Consider the following 7,500-nt stretch of genomic DNA (forward strand, 5'->3'; position numbering starts at 1 on the left):
GTGCGGTGGGGTGGAGGGTGCGCCGTGTCGTGGGGGGGTGACGCGGGGTGGGCTGGGTCGAGCGGGGTTTTTGGAGGCGTGGCGGGGTCGTGTGGATGGAGCGGGGTTTTTCGAGGTGGGGTGCGGGGGGGATGCGCCGCGTCGAGGGGGGGTGCGGTGGGGTGTGCCGTGACGCGGGGTGGGGTGGTGTGGATGCAGCGGGTTTTTCGAGGTGGGGTGGGGTGGTGTGGATGCAGCGGGTTTTCCGAGGTGGGGTGCGCGGGGGCGTCGTGGGGGGGTGACGCGGGGTGGGGTGGGTCGAGCGGGGTTTTCGGAGGCGTGGAGGGAGCGGGGTTTTTCGAGGTGGGGTGCGGGGGGGGTGCGCCGTGTCATGGGGGAGTGACGCGGGGTTGGGGTGGTCAAGCGGGGTTTTTGGAGGAGAGGTGGGGTGCTGTGGAGGGAGCGGGGTTTTCCGAGGTGGGGTGCGGGGGGGCGTCGTGGGGGGTGACGCGAGGTGGGGGTGGTCGAGCGGGGTTTTGGGAGGAGAGGTGGGGTGCTGTGGAGGGAGCGCGGTTTTTCGAGGTGGGGTGCCGGGGGGCGTCGTGGGGGGGTGCGGTGGGGTGGGGCGGTGCGCCGTGTCATGGGGGAGTGACGCGGGGTTGGGGTGGTCAAGCGGGGTTTTTGGAGGAGAGGTGGGGTGCTGTGGAGGGAGCGGGGTTTTTCGAGGTGGGGTGCGGGGGGGCGTCGTGGGGGGTGACGCGGGGTGGGGGTGGTCGAGCGGGGTTTTTGGAGGAGAGGTGGGGTGCTGTGGAGGGAGCGCGGTTTTTCGAGGTGGGGTGCGGGGGGGCGTCGTGGGGGGGTGCGCCGTGTCGTGGGGGAGTGACGCGGGGTTGGGGTGGTCGAGCGGGGTTTTTGGAGGAGAGGTGGGGTGCTGTGGAGGGAGCGGGGTTTTTCGAGGTGGGGTGCGGGGGGGTGACGCGGGGTGGGGGTGGTCGAGCGGGGTTTTTGGAGGTGAGGTGGGGTGCTGTGGAGGGAGCGCGGTTTTTCGAGGTGGAGTGCGGGGGGGCGTCGTGGGGGGGTGCGCCGTGTCGTGGGGGGGAGACGCGGGGTGGGGTTGGTCGAGCGGGGTTTTTGGAGGAGAGGTGGGGTGCTGTGGATGGAGCGCGGTTTTTCGAGGTGGGGTGGGGGGGGGGGGGGCGTCGTGGGGGGGTGCGGTGGGGTGGGGGGTGCGCCGTGACGCGGGGTGGGGTGGGTCGAGCGCGGTTTTTTGGAGGCGTGGCGGGGTGGTGTGGAGGGAGCGGGGTTTTTCGAGGTGGGGTGCGGGGGGGGGCGTCGTGGGGGGGTGCGCCGTGTCATGGGGGAGTGACGCGGGGTTGGGGTGGTCAAGCGGGGTTTTTGGAGGAGAGGTGGGGTGCTGTGGAGGGAGCGGGGTTTTTCGAGGTGGGGTGCGGGGGGGCGTCGTGGGGGGTGACGCGGGGTTTTTCGAGGTGGGGTGGGGTGGGGGGGTGCGCCGTGTCGTGGGGGAGTGACGCGGGGTTGGGGTGGTCAAGCGGGGTTTTTGGAGGAGAGGTGGGGTGCTGTGGAGGGAGCCGGGTTTCTCGAGGTGGGGTGCGGGGGGGCGTCGTGGGGGGTGACGCGGGGTGGGGGTGGTCAAGCGGGGTTTTTCGAGGAGAGGTGGGGTGCTGTGGAGGGAGCGCGGTTTTCCGAGGTGGGGTGCGGGGGGGCGTCGTGGGGGGGTGCGCCGTGTCGTGGGGGGGAGACGCGGGGTGGGGTGGGTCGAGCGGGGTTTTCGGAGGCGTGGTGGTGTGGCGTGGAGGGAGCGGGGTTTTTCGAGGTGGGGTGCGGGGGGGGGGCGTCGTGGGGGGGTGCGGTGGGGTGGGGGGGTGCGCCGTGTCGTGGGGGGGTGACGCGGGGTGGGGTGGGTCGAGCGGGGTTTTTTGAGGTGGGGTGCGGGGGGGGGGGGGATATGCGCCGCGTCGTGGGGGGGTGCGGTGGGGTGGGGGGGTGCGCCGTGTCCTGGGGGAGTGACGCGGGGTTGGGTGGGTCGAGTGGGGTTTTTCGAGGTGGGGTGCGGGGGGGGGGGGATATGCGCCGCGTCGTGGGGGGGTGCGGTGGGGTGTGGGGGGTGTGCCGTGTCGTGGGGGGCTGACGCGAGGTGGGGTGGGTCGAGCGGGGTTTTCGGAGGCGTGGTGGGGTGGTATGGAGGGAGCGGGGTTTTTCGAGGTGGGGTGCGGGGCGTCGTCGTTGGGGGGTGCGGTGGGGTGGGGGGTGCGCCGTGTCGTGGGGGGGAGACGCGGGGTGGGGTGGGTCGAGCGGGGTTTTCGGAGGCGTGGTGGTGTGGCGTGGAGGGAGCGGGGTTTTTCGAGGTGGGGTGCGGGGGGGGCGTCGTGGGGGGGTGCGCCGTGTCGTGGGGGGGTGACGCGGGGTGGGGTGGGTCGAGCGGGGTTTTTTGAGGTGGGGTGCGGGGGGGGGGGGGGGGATATGCGCCGCGTCGTGGGGGGGTGCGGTGGGGTGGGGGGGGGCGCCGTGTCCTGGGGGAGTGACGCGGGGTTGGGTGGGTCGAGTGGGGTTTTTCGAGGTGGGGTGCGGGGGGGGGGGGATGCGCCGCGTCGTGGGGGGGTGCGGTGGGGTGTGGGGGGTGTGCCGTGTCGTGGGGGGCTGACGCGAGGTGGGGTGGGTCGAGCGGGGTTTTCGGAGGCGTGGTGGGGTGGTATGGAGGGAGCGGGGTTTTTCGAGGTGGGGTGCGGGGCGTCGTCGTTGGGGGGTGCGGTGGGGTGGGGGGTGCTCCGTGTCGTGGGGGGGAGACGCGGGGTGGGGTGGGTCGAGCGGGGTTTTCGGAGGCGTGGTGGTGTGGCGTGGATGGAGCGGGGTTTTTCGAGGTGGGGTGCGGGGGGGGGCGTCGTGGGGGGGTGCGGTGGGGTGGGGGGGTGCGCCGTGTCGTGGGGGGGTGACGCGGGGTGGGGTGGGTCGAGCGGGGTTTTTCGAGGTGGGGTGCGGGGGGGGGGGGATATGCGCCGCGTCGTGGGGGGGTGCGGTGGGGTGGGGGGGTGCGCCGTGTCCTGGGGGAGTGACGCGGGGTTGGGTGGGTCGAATGGGGTTTTTCGAGGTGGGGTGCGGGGGGGGGGGGATATGCGCCACGTCGTGGGGGGGTGCGGTGGGGTGTGGGGGGTGTGCCGTGTCGTGGGGGGCTGACGCGAGGTGGGGTGGGTCGAGCGGGGTTTTCGGAGGCGTGGTGCGGTGGTATGGAGGGAGCGGGGTTTTTCGAGGTGGGGTGCGGGGCGGCGTCGTTGGGGGGTGCGGTGGGGTGGGGGGTGCGCCATGTCGTGGGGGGGTGACGCGGGGTGGGGTGGGTCGAGCGGGGTTTTCGGGAGGCATTTGTGGTGTGGCGTGGAGGGAGCGGGGTTTTTCGAGGTGGGGTGCGGGGGGGGGGCGTCGTGGGGGGGTGCGGTGGGGTGGGGGGGTGTGCCGTGTCATGGGGGTGACGCGGGGTTGGGTTGGGTGGGGGAGTGACGAGGGGGGAAGGGGCGAAATTTGGAGGGGGGGGCGAATTTTTGGGGCGGGGGGGGGAGGGGTGGGGTGGTGTGTGTTGAGGGGGGGGGCGAAATTTCGAGGGGGGGAAGGGGAGGGGTGGTGTGGTGTGGTGTGGTGTGGTGTGTGTTGAGGGGGGGGGGGGATTTTTGAGGGGGGGGGGGGGGGGAGGGGTGGTGTGGTGTGGTGTGTGTTGAGGGGGGGGGGGTGGTGTGTGTTGAGGGCGGGGGGGGGGGGGGGGAAGGGGGATTTTTTTGGGGGGGGGGAGGGGTGGTGTGGTGTGGGGTGGTGTGTGTTGAGGGGGGGGGGGCGAATTTTTGGGGGGGGGGGGGGGGGGTGGGGTAATGTGTGTTGAGGGGTGGGCGAAATTTGGAGGGGGGGAAGGGGAGGGGTGGTGTGGTGTGTGTTGAGGGGGGGGGGGGATTTTTGAGAGGGGGGGAGGGGTGGTGTGGTGTGTGTTGAGGGGGGGGGGAAAGGGTGGGGAGGTGTGTATTGAGGGGGGGGGCGAATTTTTGGGGGGGGGGGGAGGGGTGGTGTGTGTTGGGGCCGGGGGGTGGGGGGGCAAATTTTGGAGGGGGGGGGAGGGGTGGTGTGGTGTGGTGTGTGTTGAGGGGGGGGGGGGGAGAATTTTGGAGGAGAGGTGGGGTGGTGTGGGTGTGTTGAGGGGGGGGAGGGGTGGTGTGGTGTGTGTTGAGGGGGGGGCGGGGTGGTGTGGTGTGTGTTGAGGGGGGGGCGGGGAATTTTTGAGGGGGGGGGAGCGGTTGTGTGGTGTGTGTTGGGGGGGGGGGGGTGGGGTGGTGTGTGTTGGGGGGGGGGGGAGGGGTGGTGTGGTGTGTGTTGAGGGGGGGGGGGAGGGGATTTTTGAGGGGGCGGGGAGGGGTGGTGTGGTGTTTGTTGAGGGGGGGGGGGGGTGGGGAGGTGTGTATTGAGGGGGGGGGGGCGCGAATTTTTTGGGGGGGGTGGGAGGGGTGGTTTGTGTTGGGGGCGGGGGGGGGGGAAATTTTGGAGGGGGGGAGGGGGTGTGTGGTGTGGTGTGTGTTGAGGGGGGTGGCCGAATTTTGGGGGGGGGGGGGTGGGGTGGTGTGTGTTGGGGGGGGGGGGGCGAATTTTTTGGGGGCGGGGGGGGGGGGGTGGGGTGGTGTGTGTTGAGGGGAAGGCGAAATTTGGAGGGGGGAAGGGGAGGGTTGGTGTGGTGTGTGTTGAGGGGGGGGGGGGATTTTTGAGGGGTGGGGGGGGCGAATTTTGGAGGGGGGGGGGAGGGTGGGGTGTGTTGAGGGGGGGGCCAATTTTTTGGGGGGGGGGGGGCAAAATTTGGAGGGGGGGGGAGGGGTGGTGTGGTGTGGTGTGTGTTGGGGGGGGGGGATTTTTGAGGGGGGGGGGGAGGGGTGGTGTTTTGTGTGTTGAGGGGGGGGGGGGATTTTTGAGGGGGGGAGGGGTGGTGTGGTGTGGTGTGTGTTGAGGGAGGGGGGGGGGGGGGAATTTTTGGGGGGGAGAAGGGGCGAAATTTGGAGGGGGGGGGGGAGGGGTGGGGTGGTGTGTGTTGAGGGGGGGTCGAAATTTGGAGGGGGGGAAGGGGAGGGGTGGTGTGGTGTGGTGTGGTGTGTGTTGAGGGGGGGGGGGAAGGGTGGGGAGGTGTGTATTGAGGGGGGGGGGCGAATTTTTGGGGGGGGGAGGGGTGGTGTGTGTTGGGGGCGGGGGGGGGGGGGAAGGGTGGGGAGGTGTGTATTGAGGGGGGGGGGGGGGGCGAATTTTGGGGGGGGGGGGGGAGGGGTGGTGTGGTGTGGTGTGGTGTGTGTTGAGGGGGGTGGCCGAATTTTTTGGGGGGGAGGGGTGGTGTGGTGTGTGTTGAGGGGGGGGGGTGGGGTGGTGTGTGTTGAGGGGGGGGGGGGGGGGGGGAATTTTGGAGGGGGGGGGAGGGGTGGTGTGGTGTGGTGTGTGTTGAGGGGGGGGGGGGAGGGGTGGTGTGGTGTGTGTTGGGGGGGGGTTGGGGTGGTGTGTGTTGAGGGGGGAGGGGTGGGAAATTTTTGGGGGGGGGGGCGAATTTTGGAGGGGGGGGGCGAATTTTGGAGGGGGGGGGGGGCGGTGGTGTGGTGTGGTGTGTGTTGAGGGGGGGGGGGGCGAATTTTTGGGGCGGGGGGGGAGGGGTGTTGTGGTGTGTGTTGAGGGGGGGGGGGATTTTTGAGGGGGGGGGGAGGGGTGGTGTGGTGTGTGTTGAGGGGGGGGGTGGGGTGGTGTGTGTTGACGGGGGGGGGGGGCGAATTTTGGAGGGGGGGGGGGAGGGTTGGTGTGGTGTGGTGTGTGTTGAGGGGGGGGGCCAATTTTTTGGGGGGGGGGGGGGCAAAATTTGGAGGGGGGGGGGAGGGGTGGGTGTGGTGTGGTGTGTGTTGAGGGGGGGGGGATTTTTGAGGGGGGGAGGGGTGGTGTGGTGTGTGTTGAGGGGGGGGGCGGGGAATTTTTGGGAGGGGGGGGGAGGGGTTGTGTGGTGTGTGTTGTGGGGGGGGGGGGTGGGGTGGTGTGTGTTGAGGGGGGCGGGGGGGGGGATTTTTTTGGGGGGGGGGAGGGGTGGTGTGGTGTGGTGTGTGTTGAGGGGGGCGGGGGGGGGGATTTTTTGGGGGGGGGGGGGGAGGGGTGGTGTGGTGTGGTGTGTGTTGAGGGGGGGGGGGGATTTCTGAGGGGGGGGGAGGGGTGGTGTGGTGTTTGTTGAGGGGGGGGGGGTGGGGAGGTGTGTATTGAGGGGGGGGGGGCGCGAATTTTTGGGGGGGGGGGGGGGGGGTTTGTGTTGGGGGCGGGGGGGGGGGGGGGCAAAGTTTGGAGGGGGGGAGGGGGTGTGTGGTGTGGTGTGTGTTGAGGGGGGTGGCCGAATTTTTGGGGGGGGGGGGGGTGGGGTGGTGTGTGTTGGGGGGGGGGGCGAATTTTTTCGGGGCGGGGGGGGGGAGGGGGGGGTGGGGTGGTGTGTGTTGAGGGGCGGGCGAAATTCGGAGGGGGGAAGGGGAGGGGTGGTGTGGTGTGTGTTGAGGGGGGGATTTTTGAGGGGGGGGAGGGGTGGTGTGGTGTGGTGTGTGTTGAGGGGGGGGGGGGATTTTTGAGGGGGGGGAGGCGTCGTGTGGGGTGGTGTGGTGTGGTGTGTGTTGAGGGGGGAGGGGAATTTTTGGGGGGGGAAGGGGCGAAATTTGGAGGGGGGGGGGCGAATTTTTGGGGGGGGGGGGAGGGGTGGGGTGGTGTGTGTTGAGGGGAAGGCGAAATTTGGAGGGGGGAAGGGGAGGGTTGGTGTGGTGTGGTGTGGTGTGTGTTGAGGTGGGGGGGGGGATTTTTGAGGGGGGGGGGGGGGGGCGAATTTTGGAGGGGGGGGGGGAGGGGTGGTGTGGTGTGGTGTGTGTTGAGGGGGGGGCCAATTTTTTGGGGGGGGGGGGCAAAATTTGGAGGGGGGGGAGGTGTGGTGTGGTGTGGTGTGGTGTGTGTTGGGGGGAGGGGTGGTGTTTTGTGTGTTGAGGGGGGGGGATTTTTGAGGGGGGGGGAGGGGTGGTGTGGTGTGTGTTGAGGGGGGGGGGATGTGGTGGTGTGTGTTGAGGGGGGGGGGATGTGGTGGTGTGTGTTGAGGGGGGTGGGGGGTGAATTTTGGAGGGGGGGAGGGGTGGTGTGGTGTGGTGTGTGTTGAGGGGGGGGGGGCAAAATTTGGAGGGGGGGGGGAGGGGTGGTGTTTTGTGTGTTGAGGGGGGGGGGGGGAATTTTTGAGGGGGGGGGAGGGGTGGTGTGGTGTGTGTTGGGGGGGGGGGGGGGGTGGGGTGGTGTGTGTTGAGGGGGGGGGGGATTTTTGGGGGGGGGGGAGGGGTGGTGTGGGTTGGTGTGTGTTGAGGGGGGTGGGGTGGTGTGGTGTGGTGTGGTGTGTGTTGAGGGGGGGGGGAAGGGTGGGGAGGTGTGTATTGAGGGGGGGGGGGCGAATTTTTGGGGGGGGGAGGGGTGGTGTGTGTTGGGGGCGGGGGGGGGGGGAAGGGT

This window comes from Lygodium microphyllum, chromosome 16 (genome assembly GCF_053477565.2).
Source record: "Lygodium microphyllum isolate KBCC chromosome 16, Lygodium_microphyllum_v1.1.10, whole genome shotgun sequence".
Lineage (NCBI taxonomy): Eukaryota > Viridiplantae > Streptophyta > Polypodiopsida > Schizaeales > Lygodiaceae > Lygodium > Lygodium microphyllum.